Source organism: Notamacropus eugenii, chromosome 5, assembly GCF_028372415.1.
Source record: "Notamacropus eugenii isolate mMacEug1 chromosome 5, mMacEug1.pri_v2, whole genome shotgun sequence".
In the NCBI taxonomy this organism is placed as follows: domain Eukaryota; kingdom Metazoa; phylum Chordata; class Mammalia; order Diprotodontia; family Macropodidae; genus Notamacropus; species Notamacropus eugenii.
The window spans coordinates 103,878,260-103,891,336 of record NC_092876.1 but is presented as its reverse complement, the minus strand read 5'-3'; the positions used below and the strand labels follow the sequence as shown (position 1 = coordinate 103,891,336).

The window sequence follows — 13,077 nt, the reverse complement described above, 5'->3', positions numbered from 1 at the left end:
TATTTCTGGTTAAGTCTGATTTGTCAGATAAGGAGTCCTTTCTTCATTGTTTTCCTGAGTGTGACTATAAAAGCTGTCCAAGAGTCCTAAGGGGAGTGAGACTCTGAGGAAGGTTTTTAATATTTCACAGACTATCTAAATTAGGAACCTGCTTCTAGCTTAGTGGTCAATGAGATCATCTAGGAACATACTTTATGAACTATTTATCCTCTCTGTTTCACAGCTAAACTCTTAAGTACAGAATTCATATAGAACCTAGGGCTTTCAGTTTGGACTCTGTATTTCATTTGTATTGTTTGTAATTCCTGGTATGACTGGAGGACCCTCAAGGCTAAGTGTATCCTCTCCCTCCAAGTCTCTAGAATGAATAGTGAAGAGAGAGGGAGTCAGGGTAAGGGATTAGAGAAGAAAGTTCCACCTTAGTCAACCCAGGAGACAAGGAAAGAAAAGGATGGTCAATGAGTTTGTATTCTATTTCTTTCTGGTTGGGAGAGTCAGCAATCAGGAGAACACAGTTGAACTTCAAAGGAACATCCAGAGGCTGCATTCACTCTTTTAGGAGATAGTAACCTAAGCAGTGTCAGGAAACACTGAAGTCTATTTGACTGGAATTAAAAAATTCATGAGAAGGAAACAAATCAGCCTAGAAAGGTAGGTGGGAGCCAGGTTGGAAGTAGAAGAAGGAGGAGCAGGAGGAGAAAAAAGAAAGAAAAAGAAATGGCTTAAATGTCAAACATCAATTGGGGAATGACTTGTATTCTTATAAACTTGACTCAGTTCTCCATACATTTGAGAAATGAGGTCTTTATAAGAGATGCTTGTAAAAAAAATTTTCCCTGAGGTTTCTGCTTTCCTTTTAATTTTGGTTGCATTGGCTTTGTTTGTGCAAAAACTTTTAAATTTTATGCAATCAAAATTTTCTATTTTACATTTTATAATGCTCTCTATATTTTCTTTGGACCTAAATTCTTCCCTTATCCATACACCTGACAAACTATTCCATGCTCTCCTAATCTGCTTATGGTATTACCCTTTATGTGTAAATCTTCTACCTTTTTTGACCTTATCTTGATATACAATGTGAGAGTTTCTGCCATACTGTTTTCCATTTTTCTCAGCAGTTTTTGTCAAATAAGGAGTTGTTGTTCCAAAAGCCCAGATGTTTGGGGTTCATCATATAGTAGATTACTATGGTCATTTGTTATAATGTAATGTGTACCTAATCTATTCCACTGATCCACCATTCTATTTTCCAGCTAGTACCAGATTGTTTTGATAATTACTGCTTTATAATATGGTACCATGCTACACATTTGAGCTGATACAAATTACATACAATTGTGGTAGTAAGGCAAAGCTAATTGATTGAATGTAGATTTTTGTTTTTAAACATATATGGTCACAGCACAGCAAAGAAGATAGGACTGTTATTTTCCACCTTACAAAAATCAGGGCAGAGATCTGGGATAATTCAATTCAATAAATTTATTAATGTGTATTCATTCTAAGCCATGTAACCAACAAATGAAGAACTAAGAATTTTCTCTGATCTTCATAACCTCTCAGACCTCTCCATAACAGAAATTATGCACCAAAGATAAAGCAATTTCACCTGTCTCCATGATCTAGGATGCCAGAACCCAAATGAACTAACTAATGCCTAACTTACACTCACTCAGCATCCCTACCACCTACCATGCTCTTGCCGCAAAGCTGCACTAACTAATCTGGACCATAAGCTTGCATTCTTGTGCCCTGAAAACCAAGCTCCAAATTGAAGAAATTTGTTGAGGTCACAATAACTAGCATCACATCTGCATTATGTGCTCCAACTCTACAGGGGAGTGAAGGAACAGAGGGGACACAGAAGGACTCATTTCTGTGATAGTAACTGAAGCTCAGTTCTGTACCCCAAGACCCTGTCCCTCCACCTGCCCAGCCAGTGCTGGAGATCCAAACTGCAAATGTAAGATATTTTCCCAGAAAGTAATAGCAGCAGCTTGACAGCACTGCACCCTGGGACACAGAACTGAGAAACAAAAGGAATGGGGCAGGACACTGTATGAATACATGTGTGTGGAAGGGTGCTGTGTGGCCCTCCACCAAGCCTGAAGAAAAGAGCCCAGAGTCCAGCTGGAGTCAGATCTATCCACCCCCCCACCCCCAGAAGTCACCTGAGGCAGAGACTCAGACTGGTGAACCATGAATTGCCCAGAGTAAGAGGAGGCTGAGATTCTTTGAGATCCAAGAAAACTACCATGAGAAGGGAGGGAGTCAGGGAGTGAGCAACGGGGACAATAAGGGGAAAAAATACTGAATTACCAAGAATCCCAGGAAGATGGAACATCAAAACCCTTAAACCTAAACAGATAAAATAACAAAGAAAATATTTACAGCAGAAGGAAATATGTCCTCCGGATCTAGTGAATGGGTCCAGGCATCTGCGAGTAAATACCGCAAAACAAGGGAAATGATTCAATACAAAATGAGGTGGAGGACTGTGTGGATTTTGAGGAGAGCACAGAACTACAACACGCTGGCTCTAAGTGGCTTAAAATAGAAAGGAGAAGTTTGAGAACAGAATTTATGGGCTGCACAACGGAAATAACTGGAAGAAAGGAAAACTTGAATTTGAAGTAGCAAGTCTTACTAAAGAAAAAAAGCGAGAACAGACGCTTGGGAATTCAAGGACGTAGTAATGGGCAATCTGGGAGAAAAGAAGTATTTGAGTTGGGGTGGGGGCCTAAAGGGAGTAAGAGATTTCATAAAGAGGAAGTAAGAAGGAGGGCATTCCAGGCATAGGACTCAACCTGTGTGAAAGCACAGTAATGGGAGATAGAATATTGTATATATGGAACATTAATAATAATCACTAGCTTTTATATAGCATCTTAACGTTTGCAAAGTGTTCTGCCAAAATTATTTCATTTTATCCAAACAAACCTGCAAATAAAACAATCCTATTATTATTATTCCCATTTAACCGATGAGGAAACTGAGGTGAACAGAGATTAAGTGACTTGTCCAAGGTCCCACAGCTATATGGAATTCATATTCAGGCAGACCTGAGTTTGAATCTAGTCTTTGTCTAAGGCAGAGAAAGGTCCAATTTGAACTGATTCTTCCTGACTCCAGATGTAGTGCTCTATCATCAATGGGATAATTTGAATGAAACACTGAATATATAAGAGGAAATAACATAAAACAAGTTGGAAAAGATGGGCTGGAGTCAGGTTATTAAAAAGGGTTTTAAATATTAAATGGAGGCATAATATCTGTATTTTATTCTAGAAGTTATGAGGAGCAACCGTAGTTTTCTGAGTAAGGCAGTTACCTGGTTGGACATGTGCTTTAGGAATACCAACATGGTAGCTGTGTGGACAGAATGAACTGGACATGGGGAAAGGCTGGATGAAGGGACGTCAACTGGGAAGTTCTTGCAAGAGTCCAGGTGAGAAGTGATGAGGGACTATGGTCATGTGAGTGGAGACAAAGGGAAGAATGCTAGAGATGTTATGGAGTGAAATTAATAAAACTTGGCAGCTCATTAGATATGTGGGATGAGTGATGAGTCTTAGAGGGTAATACTTGGGTGTCTAGAAGCACAGAAAGGTAAGATCAGAAAACCTCTGCCTCCTTCCCATTTATCTACTATCAGACATATGTTACTCTCCTATTGAGTCATAAGCCTTACACCTAAGAAAACATCTAGTCCAATCTCTCATTTTACAGGTAAGGAAACTGAGGCCTGAAGAGGCTAGAGTAGCAAGCAACTTCATCTAATCCAACTACTTCACTCTAAACATGAGCAAATCAAGACCCAGGGGATCAAAGCAACTTTGCCCCAGGACAATACACTTAGGAATTGACACAAGTTATTTGAATCCAGAGCTTTTAAATTCTTATCCAATTTTTTTCCCACTATACCATACTTGTTCTGATGTTTACTTTGGGAAATAGAGTCACCATAAAAATAAATAAAATATGACTTACATTTTTCATTCTGTAAAAAACAGAACAAAGACCTTGGACAAGATCATGCCTTCTCCTAGGGTTCTTCAACACAGGCTAGGGAGTTGTGATGCAAATTGCCTCCAGTATTTCCTTTTAGTCAAGGAAGATGCTATATAGATAATAATCACATCTTAATCTCAATAGCATCGTCTTTAAGAATCTCAAAAAGGTTAAATCTAATTTATTTTTGCAATATTTCTGTGACGTTGTTTAGTGACAGAACTTTACCCTACTAGCTCCTAATTTAGCTAATGAAGTGTTAATGAAGCTCCTAGTCATCACTAATGAAGTGTTAAGATAGTCACATTGAGGCCTAAAGAGATTGAAGTGACTAGCAAGTGAGTCCCAGGGCTGGAAATGGAATCTAGGTATTCTGACTCCCAAAACTCCCTGCTCCACCCGTTGGCCCACACTGCCTCAGCATTGAGTTACAAAGCTCCCCTTTACACACTCACCTAGAATACCAGAAGCATGCATGCTGGCAGACTCATCATTTAAAAGACTATGTTGAGTTCTCAGAGAAACAGGATATTACCTTGAGAAGCTTTGTCCTCATCCTACTCTATCAGGCTCTGAACGTACTGTACCATGAGGACAATGCCTCATAGTACTCCTGCATGGCGTGATTCAGCTAGTGATTCAAGTGTTATTTAGGAGAATAAGCTGAAAAAAGCAACATCACCTTTGTAGGCATTAGCTGAGGTTTCTTAAGTGAACAGATAGTATCTGGCACAGGTCCATCCGAGAACAATTCAAACAGCAGGCAAAGATGAAAGGAAGAGACTGTGAACCCAATCCCACAAGCTAAATACTTACCCTTGGTACTTTGGAATCAATTATGAATGTGCTGCTCTGAGTGAATGAGACTTGTTTCAATTTCTAATAATAATTTATATATTTAAATATATATATATGTATGAGGGGGGCACAGTGGACAGAGCACTAGCTCTGGGGTCAGGAAAACTTGAGTTCAAATCCAGCTTCAGACACTTACTTGATGTGTGACCCTGGACAAGTCACTGAACTCTGTCTCACTCAGTTCCTCATCTTTAAAATGGGAGAAGGAAATGGCAAACCACTTCAGCCCCAAATGGGATCAGGGAGAGTTGGACATGACTGAAAATTACTGAACAACTAAATATGTATATACATATATTTAGATATGTAATTATTTATATAGCATTTTAAGGTTTCTAAATGTCAATTTCATGATGGCACATTTGCCCGTGTTCTGGATAGTGGACAATGCTCTTGTGCCTTCCCAGTCACCAATGGAGTGAAACAGGGCTGTGTGCTTGCTCCCATGCTTTTTAGCATGATGTTTTCAGCCATGTTGTCAAATGATTTCAGTGAGGATGAACATGGTGTCAAGGTCAACTACCATACTGATGGTAAGCTCTTCAATTTGAAAAGGCTACAAGCCAAGACCAAAGTGGAGGGAGCGTTGGTGCATGATTTTCTGTTTGCAGGTGATTGTGCACTCAATGTAGCCTCTGAAGCTGAGATGCAACAAAGCATGGATCAATTCTCTGCTACCTGTGCTAATTTTGGCCTAATAATTAACACCAAGAAAACACAGGTGCTCCATCAGCCACCACCACACCATCCATATGTGGAACCATCGGTTACAGCAAATGGGGAAGTTTTGAATGCTGTGGACAAGCTCACTTACCTTGGTAGTGTACACAGGGATGTATACATTGGCAATGAGGTTGATGCATGCGTTGCCAGAGCTAGTTCAGTGTTTGGGAGGCTCTGAAGAAAGGTTTGGGAGAGAAGAGGTATTAGACTGACTACCAAACTGAAGGTCTGCAGAGTTGTTGTGCTGACCTCATTGTTATATGCTTGTGAAACATGGACAGTCTACCAGCTCCATGCCAGGAAACTGAATTGCTTCTATTTGAACTGTCTTAGGAAGATTCTGAGGATCACCTGGCACGATAAGGTACCAGACACTGAAGTCCGTGCTCAAGCTGAACTGCCAAGTATTCAAACTATGCTTCAGAGAGCACAACTCCTATGGGCTGGGCACATTGTTCAAATGCAAAATATATGCTTGCCCAAAAGACTATTTTATGGAGAACTTGCATGGGGCAGGTGATCACGTGGTGGTCAGAAGAAGCAATACAAGGACATTCTCAAGGTCTCTTTCAAGAACTTTGGATTTGGCTGTGCAACATGGGGGACACTGGCACAGGACTGCTCAGCATGGAGTGCCCATATTAGAAAAAGTGCTGTATTTTATGAAAAAGCAGAATTGAGACAGCACAAAGTAAGCACAGGATGCAAAAATTTGGAATATCCACCCCAAATATTCACATGGTCTATCTGTGCCCAACCTGTGGTAGAGCATTCCAAGCTGGTATTGGGCTGATCAGCCACAGTCAGACACACTGAAACTTCCCTTTATCATAGTAGTGTCATTTTGGTCCTCTTCCAAAATGAAGGACAGCAACCAACATATACTGTTTCATTTAATGTAGCCCTGGAAGGTAGCTATTATTATTATCCCCATTTTACAGATGAGGAAATTGAAGCAAACAGAGGTTAAGTATCCAGGATCACTCAGCTAGTAAGTTTCTGAAGCTGGATTTGAACTCAGGTCTTCTTAACTCACAAGTCCAGCATACTATCTACTATGCCCCCTAATTGGTGTGAGAGACAGGTAGAACAGAAAGCACCAGAAAACTAATGGAAAGTAGTGAAAGTTCCACTACATCCACAAGGATAACCTGTGAACTCTACTGAGGCCAGGTAGTTACCATGGGCAGTAGGCCATATTAGTTGTCTCCCTCACCTCTAAAAGTCCCAAAAGTACAGACTGCTACTGAGGTCCCTGGGAAAAATGTTCTATTTGGAAATCTGGTGTAAGGGGTGTTAAAACAAAACCAAATTATTTCTTTCATGGTTTTCTCAACCTTCAGACCTGCACAGAGATCAGGCACCCAACACACGTGGGTACAAAAGGAAATGGTTGTCAGAAGAGATTAGGTAGAAGGTGTTATGAAAAATGTGAAATCTGAAAATGATTCCTAACATATAGGAAATTCTTAATGAAAAATTTCGGGAAATACAGAAGCTTCCAGATAATCTGAGTTGGGAGGGAAAGCATGATTATTTCTAATTATCAAATAATAATAGCTAACATTTATATGGAGCCAACAATGTGCCAATCACCGTGCTAAGAACTTTACAAATATCTCATTTGATCCTCTTAGGAAGCAGGTGCTATTACTATTTTACAGTCAAAGAAACTAAGGCAAACAGAGGTTAAATGACGTGCCCAAAGTCACACACTAGTGTCTGAGGTCAGATTTGAACTTGGCTTTTCTTGACTCTAGGCCCAGCCCTCTATCCACTGTAATACCTAGCTGCCCCAAATATACTTGGGAGAGACAGTGTGGCCAAGTGGACTAAGGGCTGGATTTGGAGCCAGAAACAGGTGAATTCAAGTCATACTTATGACGCATATTGTCTCTGTGACACTCAGCAAGTCACTTGAGACTATCAGCTGCAGAGACAGTGCCAAACTGCATTGATAGAGAGAATTTCCTCACCTGGGAGCTCCCTATAACAATGTAGTTACAGGTCTAGTTCCTAGTCTTCTAATTAGGCCTAATATCAGTGAGTCAGGGAGCAAGACTAAGAAGTCACTTTTTTTAAAAAAAATTATTTTATTTTTAAACTTATGGAATAAAACCAGTGCTTCTATAACATAGTACAATAAAAAAAGGTGATTGCACATAAAACTGCAAACTTACTATGCGCCACTTGCTGTTCCTTTCAAATATACAATATTATCATGTAAATTTCGTTTTTCCCCTCCTCCTGCCCCCACTTAGAGATGGCTATTATTAGACACAAATATGTGCGTATCTATCTATCTATGTATAGATAGATACGATAGATATGCACATATGTATGTATGTGTGTATACACACATGTATATGTATATATACATACATCTATGTATGTGTATATGTGTAAAATTATTCTATACATATTTCTATCAGTTCTTTCATCTTCATATATACTTTATATTTAATCTGGGTATTTATAATAGTCAAAGTCATTCTTAAAACAATATTGCTGTTACGGTACACAGCGTCTTCTTGGTTCACTCATTTCACGTTTCATTATTTTTTGCAAGTCTTTCCACATTTTTCTAAGATTATCAAGCTCATCATTTCTTACAGGACAGTAGCATTCCATCACAATCATATACTACAACTTGTTCAGCCATTCCCCATGAATGCAGATGTAGCTAAATGGAAGTCATGAATATAATCTCAGAGTTGGATCATTCTTCTCTACCTTCATCTCTCATAGGCAATGGGTCACCAAGTACTGACCAGGCAAGAATTTTGTCCCCTTATTTTAAATTTTGGGGGAACCTCTGCCTATCTCCTTTCCATGGTTTCTGTCTCAGGAGGAAGTTGTGCTGTGTCTGTTTTCCTTTCTGGTGTTTTTCCCAAGGGAGAAAAATACAAGGGACCAGGCTTTTCTTTGTAAATCCAGTCAACAAACACGAGGTAACTCCAACTGCAGGCCATGCAGGGTATTAAGCAATACCCTCCTTGTCTTCAAGGACTGTACATGCTAATGGGGGAGAGAAGATGTAAACAAGTAGGCGTATAAAAGTTATTGAGAGAATAGTCGGAAGACAATCTGAGAAAGGAAGATAATAGCCGGTGGGGGGATAAGGAAAGGTCTCTTGGAGGAGGTGAGATTTGAGCTGAGACTGGCAAGGAAAAGTGTATAGAGAAGGAAGAGAAAAGGTCAAGGACAGACATAAGGATGAAAAGCAAAGAAGATGGAGAAGGAGTAGAAAGAGAGGCAGGAAGAAAACCAAATGACTGGATTATAAACTATCCAAGTTATCAAGTTATCATATCACAAAAACAGTTGGACACTTCTGTAGTGTCTCCAGAACCACGGGAGGAGACAGTATCCAGAAGGATGGAATATTTGACATTATCGATAGTTGAAAAGAAAGCAAAGAGAACAAGAACTGGAAAAAAAAGGCCTAGATTGTCCTTATTTCCCAACCGTCTGGGCCAAACTAAATTTCTAACAATCCATAAAACTTTTATCACCAAAGTCCTGTTCTTCTAAAAATTTGATGCTAATGGCTTTAAACTGGAAAGGACAAGAGAAAGGAAAAAAATTCCCTGTGTATCCTCACCAAACCAAATCCCACAAAGAGTAGCTACTATTTAAGGACAGTAGCATTAGGACACAGGAGAATAAGTTCAAGAAAGAAACCAGTAGCCAAACACATGATTTCAAATGTCCATATACAGAGTAAAGCAGCAACCAAGATAAACTAGTGGTCCTAACAAAAGGAGCAAATTTGAGAGCTTCTAAATATATCACAGATTTTCAGAATGTCCAGCAGACCCAGACTGGCCATTCTTCATTCATCTCCTACTTCAGCTTCTGACTCTCCAGACTTGGCCATCATGGCCCCACCCTCTCACTTTTGGAGTTGCCCTTCTCAAGATGAAATTCTGTCCACCTTTCAAATTCTGTACCTCTCTCCTCTTCTGCCTTCTTCGTGGAAATCTCTGAAAAGGAATCAGTCCTATACACACATATACATAACCTCTGGTGTTTCCCCTCACCAGCACTGAAATGTTTTCACTACTCCCTACCACATTTGTCACAGTAGCTATTCCAAATCTCTTTTTTCTTCTTCTCAACCTTCTCTTATCTACTCTCTCTCACCTGAGGACCTTGCTACATACTCTACTAAGGAAATAGTCAGTTGGCAGGCAATTATTTTTGTTTTTTTTTAATTTTTAAAAATTTAATTAATTTGTTTTCAGTTTTCAACAATACTTCCATAAGTCTTAAATTTTCTCCCCTTTCTTCTGCCTTCTCTCTCCAAGATGGTTTGCAATCTTATATGGGTTCTACACATACATTATTAATCACATTTTCATATTAGTTATGTTGCATAGAAGAATTAAAATGAATAGGAGAAATCATGAGAAAAAGCAAACCAAAACAAAACATAACACAAGAGAAAATAGTCTGCTTCATTCTTCATTCCAATTCCATGGTTCTTTCTCTGGATGTGGATGGCATTTTGCCTCAAGAGTCCTTTGGGAATGTTTTAGGTCCTTGCATTGCTGTGAAAGGCTAAGTCTATCACAAACAGTCCTTGTACACTGTCGCTGTTACTGTGTATAATTCTCTCCTGGTTCTGCTCATTTCACTTAGGATATAAATCCAGATTTTTCTGAAGTCCTCCTGTTCATCATTTTTTATTGCACAATAGTATTTCATTACATTTGTATACCACAACTTGTTCAGCCATTCCCCAATTGATGGGCATTCCCTAGATTTCCAGTTCTTGATTATCACAAAAAGAGCTGCTATCAATATTTTTATACATGTGAGATCTTTTTCCATTTTTATGATCTCTTTGGGATATAGCCTTAGAAGTGATATTGTTGGATCAAAGGGTATGCACATTTTTGTAACCCTTTGGCCATAGCTCCAAATTGCTCTCCAGAATGGTTGGAACAGCTCACAGCTCCACCAACAATGAATTAGTGTTCCAACTCTCCCACATCTTCTCCAGCATTTATCATTTTCCTGTTTTGTCATGCTAGCCAATCTGATAGGTATGATGTGATACCTCAGAGTTGTTTTGATTTGCATTTCTCTGATCAATAGTGATTGAGATCATTTTTTCATATGACTATAGATAGCTTTGGTTTCTTCCTTTGAAAACTGTCTGTTCATATTCTTTGACTGTTTATCAATTGGGGAATGACTTGTATTCTTGCAAATTTGACTCAGTTCTCTATATATTTTAAAAATGTCAGCAGGCAATTGTTAAGCCCTGTGCTAACTGATAAAGATGAAAAGAAACCCAAAAAGCATGGTTCCTTCCCTCAAGGAGTTCATATTCTAGTGAAGAAGACAACATAAAAGCAATGTTGAGCATACAAGGTTTATACAGAATATGTGGAAGGTAATAAATAGAGGTCATTCATCATAAATTCACTCTTCTCCCATTCATCTCAAAACCCTTTTAACCCCACCCCACCACCACCAACAATTTTCTTCCCCTTTACTTTAGTCTCTGACAATAAGATGGCTCTTCTTGCCAAGGTCAGCCTCTCTACTTGTACCCTTAATTCCATTATCAATCACTTCCTCATTACCAAATCCAGTGTCCTTTTTTGTCTCTTTGACCTACCAGATATTGGACTCACTCTGTCTGCTATTGCAAAATATTTCTTTCCTTGGCTCCAGAGCCATGACTTTCACTTTGTTCTCCTATGCCTCTAACTACTTCGCATTTCCTCTGCTCTTCCTCATCCTCTTCTGACCTTAAGGTAGGGTATTGCCTAAAGATCTATCCTTAGCCATTTTCATCTCTCTACAATGTCTCCTTTGGCTGACTCATTCACTCCCACAGTTTCAACTATTACTGCTACACAGACGACTTCCAAATAAGTCTGGCGCTAGCATTGTATCTCTCCACCTACTTGTCTCACTAGCATCTCAAACTCAACAAATCCCAAACCAACCTTATAATTTTCCCTGATAGAACTTTTTCATCCCTTCTGACTATATTGTTTTTGTCAGTAGTATCATTAATTCACTCAGTACTCCAATTTTGAAACCTTAAGGTTATCTTTGATTTTTCTTTCTCCCTCTCTCTGTCACCCAATCAGTTATAAAGCACTGTGAAGTCTACCTCTTTGATCTCTGCTATGTCCATCCCTTCCTATTTCCACTTCAGCCCCGTGGGCTTCTGTCCTCACGGCCTCCTCCCTGGGCACCTACACACCCCTGATCTCATTCTCATCCTCAAGTGTTCCATTTGTATGACTGAGAATTCTGAGATTTCTTTACCCCAACCCAGTCTCGTTTCATTCCATTTCTCCTGAGGTCTCTCTTCGTCTAATGTTATTCTTGTTTTTCCTGTGATGGTTATATTTGACAGCTTCCCCATAGGCCTCACCACTTCCATTCTTTCTGTCTTCCATTTCATCCTGCATGCTCCTCCCAGGGTAAACTTTCTTATGCACTGATCTGGTCATGTTACACCCTTTCTTAAAAATCTTTAATGGTGCCCTATTGCTTACAAAGTTAAATTCAAATTCCTTTGTCTGCCATTCAAGACTTTCAACTATCTAGCAACTGCCTTTCCAGCATTATCTTATAACACTCCCTTCTGCATCATCTATACTTCTTTCTTTTCTGACTTTGAATGCACTGAGCTCTCAGTTCTCCACACTTTTCTTCACACTGTTTCCTATACCTGGGATGTCCTTCCTCCTCCTCTTCATTTGTTGAATTCCCACCCAGTCTCTTAAGAACCATTTTAATTCAATTACTCCATGGATATCTTCTGATCCTTATTGGTTCCCTACTTCCTTATAGAGCACTTCATTTGCAACTCTCTAATATGTTTATTGTATAATTTTACATATTGTAATTATCTGTCTTGGTGTTTTATTCCATTATCAGCCTGTAAGCTAGGTTTCGCCCCCTTACCCCTCAGGACTTAACAGTACTCTTGATACTGTATTGTCTAAATAATTGTTAAATGTGTTTGTATTTAATGTGATTCCCACTCAAATTTCATTTTAATTAGGGCCTTCTAGAAAAATGATGCCTTAGTCCAGCAGTTCTCAAAGTGTGGATTGTAGACCCATGGAGGTCCTCAAGACTTTTTAAGGGGATCCATGAGATCTAAACTGTTTTCATAATAGTACTATGATTTTATTTGCCTTTTACAATATTCCTTCCTGTTCTAACTACATATCTGTGTAAGGTCAGATTTTCTTTATATACTTCAATCAAAATGACACATCACAACAGATTGAATGCAAAAGCAGAAATGAGAATTCATCTGTATTCTATTATGTCAGATATTAAAAGGTTTTGCAAAAGTATGTAAAACAATGCCACTCTCTTCCCTAAATTTTTTTTTGGCTTGGGAAAATAACATTTTTTTCATAAAAACGTGTTATTTATGTTACCATGTAATGAATTTATTACTTTTGGGGGGGTGGTAAGGCAGTCGGGGTTAAGTTA

At 39.0% G+C, this 13,077-nt stretch overlaps 1 long non-coding RNA gene across 2 annotated transcripts in view; it reads left to right on the top strand.

Moving 5' to 3' along the window:
• LOC140504974 (uncharacterized) overlaps positions 1–13,077 on the top strand; it is a 73,799-nt gene that overhangs the window by 28,242 nt on the left and 32,480 nt on the right. Inside the window, exon 4 of one of the 2 annotated variants that reach the window (XR_011967294.1) lies at positions 3,292–4,874. The exons of the other annotated variant lie outside the window; for it this stretch is intronic. This is a non-coding gene — a long non-coding RNA (uncharacterized lncRNA). Of the gene's footprint in view, positions 1–3,291; positions 4,875–13,077 lie in introns of those variants that run through there. 2 annotated transcript variants of the gene reach the window in all.